Source organism: Salmo salar, chromosome ssa09 (genome assembly GCF_905237065.1).
Source record: "Salmo salar chromosome ssa09, Ssal_v3.1, whole genome shotgun sequence".
Taxonomy (NCBI): domain Eukaryota; kingdom Metazoa; phylum Chordata; class Actinopteri; order Salmoniformes; family Salmonidae; genus Salmo; species Salmo salar.
In genome coordinates this window covers 8,955,815-8,967,441 of record NC_059450.1, presented here as the reverse complement: position 1 = coordinate 8,967,441, position 11,627 = coordinate 8,955,815, and the positions used below count along the sequence as shown (strand labels likewise).

Genomic DNA, 11,627 nt, shown 5'->3' with positions numbered 1-11,627 from the left:
CGTCATCAAAAGTGTGGTGGATGCATACAAGTTTATGGGGCTACAGAGGATGTAAATGGAGGAAAAAGCCAAAACAGTGGAAAGACAAATGGGGATGGGCTGATAAAAATTTTAAAAAGCGCACTAACCAATGAATAAAAGGAAAAACTGTAATATTGATAGAGGCAATAGGTTTCGTAGGATAATATATTTTCAAAAGCCACACAAGTGACACTCATACTCATATCTTTAGTATATTGTGACAGCATGCACATTGTCTCCTACACCTAAGAGCCACAGATTCTGTAATTTAAAAAAAGCTGCAGTTTATCGCTGGTGTCTTAATAGGCAGATATAGCACAACAGCACACAAGGAAGGAGAACACTTAAATTCTAATTTTACAGTAGATTTACAAGTCTTCCAAGCTGTCCTTGTATCAGACAAGTTCAAAGACCACACACATCATAATCATTTAGTCATGCCCGTCGACCAATTTCAAATTGGGATTTATTTCTCTGTATCATGTTGCCCAGCGTCCATCAATCAAGCTAAATTCGGAGAGTTATTACCCTAAGGACAGCGATAACATTTTCTCGTACTGGTACTAATAAACAAACTTATGCTGTACACATTGACCATGACTAACAAACTTGAACAGATGTTTTGCTGTAAATGAACAAAGAATTGTGTAGGTATTGCAGTACTCTGTTACTTTCTGTAGTCTTATTTGTATATACAACTTCAAGGACTATACAGAAATGAAAAGATAAAAAAAGAACTATCCCACAACAAATGTGTTCATCCACAACTCTTCTGTTGAAGCTTGTCGGGAAAAAAAGGGGGAATGGTTCCTCTCATGGTACCAGGACCGGCACTATACAGAAGAGAAAAAGGTTACTAGGCAGCACTGGAGTCAGTCTGATGGTGAGCAAGAGACATCAAAGTAGGTGAAATCTGAAGGGGAAGTTGTACAGCACCCACAAAATGAAGTTGCTATGACATTGCTTTTGAACCAATGGGATAATGAATCCACCTTTTGGGGAGGTGTGTGGGCCCAGATAGTGAGCATACGGGGAGTGTTGATTGAATAACAGGAGATGTCGTGCCTGGACATTGGGGTAGGTTTTCAATTTGTTTTGGTTCAGACCGACTTGGCCTGCTGGGAGGTGGTTGCTTGTTTTTCCAGACGTGTTGTTTAGCCATTGCCATGGTTGATGAGGTGCATCCGGGTATCCATGGGGACTGGGTCCTTAGGCACAGGCCTGGCAACAGAAGAGAGAGACACGGAAACAATGAAATACAATCCTCTGTAGACCAAGAGTAAAATCCTGGCATGCAACACACATAGGAGTGTCCACTGGCAATTTACATTTTAAAAGTAAAGCTTGATAGATAAATGTTTATTTATGTTTCCGTCTAATCTTGCGAGCCATATTGTGTATGAATGTCTGTCGACATGGACTACTTTCTATGTGGCCTGACTTACGTGGGGAGGTGGAGTTGGGTGGAGGTCGAGGACTACGGAGCCTCTACTTGAGTTTCTTCATCCCCACAATGTCTTTATCCTTCAGGGTGAAGTTCTTCCTCAGGGCCTCTGAGATCAGCGAGGCAGTGTCTGACTCCCCCCATTAGGGAGGTGCAGCCTCTGTTATACCTGCATGGACACACACGTTAAAAGCATGGTCTGGTACAAAGACATAATCTGAAACTTATTACCTAATAATTGTTTCCTCTCGCAGATTTTTTACCTGTGGAAAACAGGATGACAGTCAGCTGCCAATGCATTATCACACACCTTCTGCTAACATGATATTTAGACAGTGTGTGTGTACTAATGGAGAGGGAGGCATTTTCCTCAGTGTCCTGACTCGCCCTTTAAACCTACCTGTCCTTGCTCATCTTCATGCGGTTCATGTCCTTCAGGATGTCCATGACGTCGGCGAAGCTGGTGGATTTGGACAGCAACACCATGTCCTCCTCCGCCTCCCGGAAGTCCATGCTGGGACGTCCAGGTCAAAGGTCGTCATGAAGGCCGACATGTTCGCAAGTGGCAGGGGGTCCGGCATCAGCTCTGATACAATGGACACCACGTCCTCCTCATCCTCCTCACCACGGCGCTGATGATGAAGGAGGCAGAGGCGGCGGGCTGGTAGGGTGCCATCTTGAAGGGCGCCATTGAAAAACTCATGCTGGTGTTGTCGGGAGAGAGGGGGTCAGGTGCCAAGGGGTTTGAGCTTGAGAGGTGCAAACAGTGCAGAGCAGTGACAGGCAAGTTATTGAACTTGTCAGAGTTAATTTAGATACCATCATTTTCCCATTAATAAACCTTAGAATTGGGACAGACAGAGCCTTAAAAAGGGACACAGATTGGCAATCAACTCGTCTCCTGCACTGTTGTCACATGCAATGTTCCCTCTAAGCTGCTCGCAGGCACGCAGTAGCCCCGAGACTGCCACGCAGTTCCCCCAGGACTGCCAAGCAGAAGAAATATCAGCCCACTGAGAGAAGCACGAGATTGAACTTCACTTTCTAGAGTTTTCCCTGCGAGTTATTAGCCCAGTTATAGTTAATTTGTAGTCTGATTGCTTCCTACAAGAGCATAAAACGTGCACTTTTCTACACATCTTTGAAAAGTGAATCAGGTAAAAAGCTTTTTGTTGTCTTAAAATAGGCAGTGTTGTATTTTGATGCAGGTTTGAATAAGCCAAGTAGCCAATAAGCAGAGGTATAGGCTCATTTGTCTGATTCTCTGTAATAATGGTTTGGAAATAATAATGCATTTTATTTTGTAAAGTAGTTTCTTGCATCAAACGAAAACATTTGCAGTCACCTCCTTGTCTGAAGGACAAGTGGATAAACAGGTTAATTTCAAACCCTGCATTTGTATTTATTTTGTGTCATGGAATGTAGGCCTACATTGAACACCACACATTGGCTGCCACTGTAGGGTGAATGATAGAACATGTTAAAATGTTAATGGATACATTTTCTTTTTTTTGATGGTAGGCCACTCTGGTAGGCCTACATTATTATTATTTAGATTTTTTTTATTTAACCTTTATTTAACTAGGCAAGTCAGTTAAGAACACATTTTTATTTACAATGATGGCCTACCCTGGACGACGCTGGGCCAATTGTGTGCCGCCCTATGGACTCCCAATCACGGCCGGATGTGATACAGCCTGGATTCGAACCAGTGAATGTAGTGATGCCTCTTGCACTGAGATGAAGTGCCTCAATCAGCTGCGCCACTTGGGAGCCCAAATTATGATCAAATACCCACACGAGCCTAATTAGCCACTTAAAACTGTAACTTAAAGTGGGTACAGCCTCAGTGTTCAGAGTAAACACACACTGGAAGTTGCACAGAATTTTCACAGCATTCAAGTTTGCGCTCAGCAGACCAGAAATTTGTTCAGTGGCAAATTATTTTTTAGGGAACATTGGTCACATAGTCAGGCTATTTTTAATACAATGTCCTTGATGAGTTTTTGAGGCGTGGGTGGGCCAGTGTTTTTTCAGTTTCAATGCCAAAGCCCATCACTTTAAGAAGACAAGCCCTATGCTTGTCTAGGAAAAGCGCATTGGCTAGAGCATGTGAAACAGGTTATCATAATCCCTGCAACAATGACATGACTTTAGGCCACAGAGTTCCTGTGCATATCCATGCAGAAAGACATACAATCTTAATGACCAATAGACAAGCCTACAAAAATATACACTGCTCAAAAAAATAAAGGGAACACTTAAACAACACAATGTAACTCCAAGTCAATCACACTTCTGTGAAATCAAACTGTCCAGTTAGGAAGCAACACTGATTGACAATAAATTTCACATGCTGTTGTGCAAATGGAATAGACAACAGGTGGAAATTATAGGCAATTAGCAAGACACCCCCAATAAAGGAGTGGTTCTGCAGGTGGGGACCACAGACCACTTCTCAGTTCCTATGCTTCCTGGCTGATGTTTTGGTCACTTTTGAATGCTGGCGGTGCTTTCACTCTAGTGGTAGCATGAGACGGAGTCTACAACTCACACAAGTGGCTCAGGTAGTGCAGCTCATCCAGGATGGCACATCAATGCGAGCTGTGGCAAAAAGGTTTGCTGTGTCTGTCAGAGTAGTGTCCAGAGCATGGAGGCGCACCCAGGAGACAGGCCAGTACATCAGGAGACGTGGAGGAGGCCGTAGGAGGGCAACAACCCAGCAGCAGGACCGCTACCTCCGCCTTTGTGCAAGGAGGAGCAGGAGAAGCACTGCCAGAGCCCTGCAAAATGACCTCCAGCAGGCCACAAATGTGCATGTGTCTGCTCAAACGGTCAGAAACAGACTCCATGAGGGTGGTATGAGGGCCCGACATCCACAGGTGGGGGTTGTGCTTACAGCCCAACACCGTGCAGGACGTTTGGCATTTGCCAGAGAACACCAAGATTGGAAAATTCGCCACTGGCGCCCTGTGCTCTTCACAGATGAAAGCAGGTTCACACTGAGCACGTGACAGACGTGACAGAGTCTGGAGACGCCGTGGAGAATGTTCTGCTGCCTGCAACATCCTCCAGCATGACCGGTTTGGCGGTGGGTCAGTCATGGTGTGGGGTGGCATTTCTTTGAGGGGCCGCACAGCCCTCCATGTGCTCGCCAGAGGTAGCCTGACTGCCATTAGGTACCGAGATGAGATCCTCAGACCCCTTGTGAGACCATATGCTGGTGCGGTTGGCCCTGGGTTCCTCCTAATGCAAGACAATGCTAGACCTCATGTGGCTGGAGTGTGTCAGCAGTTCCTGCAAGAGGAAGGCATTGATGCTATGGACTGGCCCGCCCGTTCCCCAGACCTGAATCCAATTGAGGACATCTGGGACATCATGTCTCGCTCCATCCACCAATGCCAAGTTGCACCACAGACTGTCCAGGAGTTGGCCACCTCATCAGAAGCATGCCCAGGCGTTGTAGGGAGGTCATACAGGCACGTGGAGGCCACACACACTACTGAGCCTCATTTTGACTTGTTTTAAGGACATTACATCAAAGTTGGATCAGCCTGTAGTGTGGTTTTCCACTTTAATTTTGAGTGTGACTCCAAATCCAGACCTCCATGGGTTGATAAATTGGATTTCCATTGATTATTTTTGTGTGATTTTGTTGTCAGCACATTCAACTATGTAAAGAAAAAAGTATTTAATAAGATTATTTATTTCATTCAGATCTAGGATGTGTTGTTTAAGTGTTCCCTTTATTTTTTTTGAGCAGTATATATACACACAGTAACAAATAAAACAACGTTTTATTGATCACATGCGCCAGATACAATAGATGTAGACTTTACCGTGAAATGCTTACTTACAAGCCCTTAACTCTATTTCTTGAACTGCATTGTTGGTTAAGAAAACATTTACAAAATAAATAAAAAATTAACACAATAAAATAACAATAACGATGCTATATACAGGAGGTACCGGTACTGAGTCAATGTGTGGCGGTACAGGTTAGTCGAGGTCATTTGTATATGTAGGTAGGGGTAAAGTGACTATGCATAGATAATAAACAGCAAGTGTAAAAACAAAGGGGGGGGTCAATGTAAATAGTATGGGTGGCCCTTTGATTCATTGTTCAGTCTTATGGCTTGGGGGTAGAAGCTGTTAGGGATACTTTTGGACCTAGACTTGGTACTCCGGGACCGCTTGCCGTGTGGTAGCAGAGAGAACAGTCTATGACTTAGGTGACTGGAGTCTTTTCAATTTTTTTGGGGCCTTCCTCTGATACCGCCTAGTATATAGGTCCTGGATGGCAGGAAGGTTGGTCCCAGTGATGTACTGGGCTGTACGCACAATTGTCTGTAGCGCCTTACAGTCGGATGCCGAATAGTTGCTATACCAGGCGGTCAGGATGCTCTCGATGGTGCAGCTGTAGAACTTTGAGGATCTGGGTACCCATGTGAAATCTTTTCAGTCTCCTGAGGGGGAAAAGGTGTTGTTGTGCCCTCTTCACAACTGTCTTGGTGTGTTTGGACCATGATAGTTTGTTGTTGATGTGGACACCAAGGAACTTGAAACTCTCGACCCGCTCCACTACAGCTCCATCGATATGAATGGGGGTGTGTACGTCCCTACTTTTCCTGTAGTCCACGATTAGCTCCTTTGTCTTGCTCATGTTGAGGGAGAGGTTGTTGACCTGGCACCACACTGCCAGGTCTCTGACCTCCTCCCTAAAGGCTGTCTCATCGTTGTCGGTGATCAGGCCTACCACTGTTGTGTCACCAGCAGACTTAATGATGGTGTTGGAGTTGTGCTTGGCCACGCAGTCATGGGTGAACAGGGAGTACAAGAGGGGACTAAGCACGCACCCCTGAGGGGCCCCCGTTTTGAGGATCAGCATGGCAGATGTGTTGTTGCCAACCCTTACCACCCGGGGGCAGCCCATCAGAAAGTCCAGGATCCAGTTGCAGAGGGAGGTGTTTAGTCCCAGGGTACGTAGCTTAGTGATGAGCTTTGTGAGCACTATGGTGTTGAACGCTGAGCTGTAGTCAATGAGCAGCATTCTCACATAGGTGTTCCTTTTGTCCAGGTGAGAAAGGGCAGTGTGGAGTGCGGTTGATTATTACAGGAGGCTGTTATAACACATCAGCATTCCACTAAAGCCATACTGAAGGTGATGACACACCTTAAAGCAGGAATCTGCAGGTCTTGGACCTATGCCGCCCCACTTCTTGTGTAGTGTTTTCACTGAACGAAAACAAGGGATTGAGCCCTGATCTGCCTTGGGCTGGCCTTCTGGGCAAGGTGTATCTTTGCGTTAAATCCCATCTACTTGAGAATGACCCTGCTGCCATGGCCCCGCAGCGGAAATGAAAGCCACTTTACAAGCTAACAGCCCCCAGAAACAAACAGAGCCAACGAAGCCAACAAGCTAGCTAACTTGTTTGCAGATAAACAGTCATTGTAGCAGGGACAAAAGAAACATTCATCATTCTCAGTTCTTGAATTTGAATCAACTTCACCCCAAAAGAGAAGAAGTGAGAAAAATATTCCTCATGACCAATCCAGAAACTGAATAAACGTTGGAATTAATTTTTAACGGCAGAGTGACACTGAAATGGCCCAAGTTCTCATGGACTGACCCCAGCTAGCAATGAGGAATCGGCCCAGAAGTAACCCTCTTACGGGGGGTCGAAACTGATTGAATCGACCCAGAATCGGGTGTCGGACTCGGCACGGAATCTTCCAAATTTGGATGAGTCCCTTGCCACCACTAATGCTGGCATAACCAATAACCAGTATTGTTGTAGCTGCTTCACATGATGTATTGTTGTCTCTACCTTCTTGCCCTTTGTGCTGTTGTCTGTGCCCAATAATGTTTGTATCATGTTTTGTGCTGCTACCATGTTGTTCTGCTGCCATGTTGTGTTGCTACCGTGTTGTTGTCATGTGATGCTACCATGCTGTGTTGTCATGTTTTGCTGCCATGATATGTTGTCGTCTTAGGTCTCTCTTTATGTAGTGTTGTGGTGTCTCTTGTCGTGATGTGTGTTTTGTCCTATATTTTTAATCCCAGCCCCCGTCCCCACAGGAGGCCTTTTGCCTTTTGGTAGGCCGTCATTGTAAATAAGAATTTGTTCTTAACTGACTTGCCTAGTTAAATAAAGGTTTTAAAAAAAACATTTACAAGCCAATCATTTCGACCCCACGATAGCTGCCGACAATTTTTCTGCACTGTGGGTGAGAGAAGCACATTCTTACCACACTCTGGCATAGGTCTCAGACTCCTCATCTGCTGCGATCCAGGCAATGTCTGCCGGTGTGGGCACCATGGGGCCATCCATGGGCCGCAGCGGAGAGAGGCCTGGGAGTTCCTGGTAAACAGATGCAAGTGCTCTTGGTTAGCACCTTTAATGGAATTTGGCCACAAGGTCTGCCTTCTGACAAAGTCAATGTCTGTACTATGTGTACTATTATGGCATGTGTTGAATTTGGAAAATACCATATTTACCTGGAAACATGCCCTGGGATGGGGTTTCATGGGCACAAGGGAGCCTATTCTCCTCACCACACTGTGAGTTGATCCATGAGGCTTGCTCTGCCAAATAGGAATAACCTCCTGAATAGTGGTAAGAAACGTGATGTTACTTTTTCAAACATCCACAAACTTAGCATGGTCCCAGATCTGTTTGTGTTCTTGCCAGCTTTGCTGTTATTGTCAAGCCACACGTGACAATTCCGTCAGGAGTTGGCAGGAGAGTAGAAAACAACTGGCACCCAGGGCCCAGGCCACCACAAACTCTTGTTAGTAACCTTACTCTGCAGAATGCATGCTTTTAATCTTTAGAAATAGCTAACTAACAGCTACAATGTATATACAAAAGTATGTGGATTCGGCTATTTCAGCCACACCTGTTGCTGACAGGTGTATAAAATTGAGCACACATCCATGCAATCTCCATAGTCAAACATTGGCAGTAGAATGGCCTTACTGAAGAGCTCAGTGACTCAACATGGCACCGTCATAGGATGCCACCTTTCCAACAAGTCAGTTTGACAAATTTCTGCTGGAGCTGCACTGGTCAACTGTAAGCGCTGTTATTGTGAAGTGGAAACATCTAGGAGCAACAACGGCTCAGCCACGAAGTGGTAGGCCACACAAGCTCACACAACGTGACCGTCGAGTGCTGAAATGAGTAAAAATAGTCTTTCCTGTTTCAACACTCACTACCGAGTGACAAACTGCCTCTGGAAGAAACGTCAGCACAAGAACTGTTTGTCGGGAGCTTCATTAAATGGGTTTCCATGGCCGAGCAGCCGCACGCACACAAGCAAGCCTAAGATCACCATGCGCAATGACAAGTGTCGGCTGGAGTGGTGTAAAGCTCGCCGCCATTGGACTCTAGAGCAGTGGAAAAGCGTTCTCTGGAGTGATGAATCACGCTTCACCATCTGGCAGTCTGATGGAAGAATCTGGGTTTGGCGGATGCCAGGAAAACGCTACCTGCCCCAATGCATAGTGCCAACTGTAAAGTTTGGTGGAGGAGGAATAATGGTCTGGGGCTGTTTTTCATGGTTCGGGCTAGGCCCCTTAGTGCCAGTGAAGGGAAATCTTAACACTATAGTATACAATGACATTCTAGACAATTCTGTACTTCCAACTTTGTGGCAACAGTTTGTGGAAGGCCCTTTCCTGTTTCAGCATGGCAATGCCCCCGTGCTAAAGGCGAGGTCCATACAGAAATGGTTTGTCGAGATTGGTGTGGAAGAACTTAACTGGCCTGCATAGAGCCCTGACCTCAACCCCATCAAACACCTTTGGGATGAAATGGAACGCCAACTGCGAGCCATGCCTAATCGCGCAACATCAGTGCTCGACCTTACTAATGCTCTTGTGGCTGAATGGAAGCAAGTCCCTACAGCAATGATCCAACATCTACGGAAAGCCTTCCCAGAAGAGTGGAGGCTGCTATAGCAGCAAAGGGGGGAACAACTCCATTATTAATGCCTGTGATTTTGGAATGACATGTTTGACGAGCAGGTGTCCACATACTTTTGGTCATGTAGTGTATCTAGCTATCTAACTTACTGCTTCGGTTTCCATGGTGATTGATCTTGCTTATACACTGTGCAGAGGACACCTAATCGGTGCTGGGCTCAGTTGGCTACTTGTGTGTTTAGTAAGCAGTCTTCAGACGCTGATAGTTAGGTCTTCCAACATCTGTAAAGGAGACAAACACACATGTTGACAATGAGCATTGAGGAGCTATAGATTATCAACAGAATGCGTGGTGGTATTTACTAGCAACTAAACGGAAACAAACGGGGAGGGATATACCTGAATTTGTCCGATGCGAAACGTTTTGCAACTGTATGCTACAGTGTGCACTAATGATTACACCCCAGGCCACACACAAACATCTGGAAGTTATAAAATGATTTTTTTGCTTCATAGCTATTGGTAGTAGTTTGGGGGTGTTGGTGCTGCAATTATTTCGCACTACAGAAGGCTATATATGAACGCTAATACAGGACTATTAAAGGCCCAGTGCACTACTTCTGTGACAAAAACATTTCCCCCAAAAAAAACATTTTTTATTGATGTAATAGCGCAGTGAAGCTGTCTTCGTTTCACAAGTCAGCAGGTGTGTAGTGCTTTCAATGTGAGAATACACAGAAAATGCATTTTTATCAATTATAAATAAATGATAATTAAATGATATTTAATTAACACACAAAATCCATGAAAAACAATAGAATGACAACCAAATAATGGTGGTTTCTTCCCTGTCTTCTCTCTGGCAAATTATGAAGAACTTTAGGCTACATGTGTGCACCGTAGAGGCCTGTTGGAGGCTTGACAACTTCAGAATGTCTGCCTTGATATTCATAAAACTCCACCGACCTGCTCTTGCGCATTTGAACCCAGAACGATATGTGACCACTTGGTTACAGCAACAACGTTCTGCCGAGGACCAGTGGCGGTTCTAGACCACTTCAACTGGGGCGCCAAGTTGGGGCCAGTTGTACTGTTAGAGGGGCCAGTTACATTAGACGTTATTGTTGTCATATCGTTTTCTTCACTGCATTGCAGGTATTAGCAGGCAAAAGACCATGTTCCGCGTTGCCACTGTCTAATAACGGATGTAAAAAAAGAACGATAGCAAAAATTTGTTATGTAAAAATTATTTCATATTCCACATTTAGGGGGGCCACAAGGGGGTCAAAAATTGTTGTCACAGGGGCACTGCCCCCCCCAGAACCGCTAGTGCCGAGGACACCTAAACCAGTGTGGCCACCGCAAAGCCCAAGAGCCTGACCCTCTCTGGAAGTTGCTGTAGGCCTGCTTGGGATATTTAGCCTATATTGGCTATTGGTTGAGACTCATGGCCCGCTCTAGCTTGGTAGGCTATGTCGGAGTGGGAAATTGGAAATGTGAATTGGGCCAAGTTGGAGGTAATAATGCATTTAGGTTATGGTTTATTGAAGTGCATGAATGTACCACACCAAAAGCTTGATTTTATGGCTGTTTTAAAACAAATTTCCTGTAATTCTACGTAGTAATTATTTATGTTCACTACTTGGTCAATTGATTTGATACAAGAAAGGCTAATAGTTTATCATCTGCTCTAACGCGCTCACAAAACAGTAATTCAAGAAGATCGAAATGCATAGGTTATTCCCATGAAACTGATTGAGATCAATCAAATGATTGGCATGCAGTGCAGTTTCACCGGTAAAATTAAAATAATTATCATTCACGATTGACAGTGATGACGGCCTATTTTGAAATGAGGTATTCCTAACTTGGTGTTTGAGGGTATTAAAAATATAAAATCATATCCCGATAGGTCATTTCATATCCCGATAACGATACATATCAATATATAGCACATTTTCTGTAAATTCAATGAATAAATAGTTTATATACAATGTATTAGTACATTTCGAATTACACTCAACAAATAAGAAGTACTTACTCATTAGATTATTTCTCCTTTTATTTCGAACCTTTGTGCAAATGTTCAATTAAGCATGTAACAAAATATTAATGTATAAAATCTAAAAAGGTCAATAGAAAACACCAACTATAGTTGCGAACAAAATAAATAGGCCTAAAATATATACAGTGCTGTGAAAAAGTATTTGCCCCTTCCTGATTTCTTATTTTTTT

At 44.4% G+C, this 11,627-nt stretch overlaps 1 pseudogene; it reads right to left on the bottom strand.

Moving 5' to 3' along the window:
- Window positions 1-1,471: 1,471 nt before the first annotated feature.
- Window positions 1,472-9,851, bottom strand: LOC106610646 (mitochondrial fission regulator 1-like; annotated as a pseudogene).
- Between the last annotated feature and the right edge of the window lie 1,776 nt (window positions 9,852-11,627).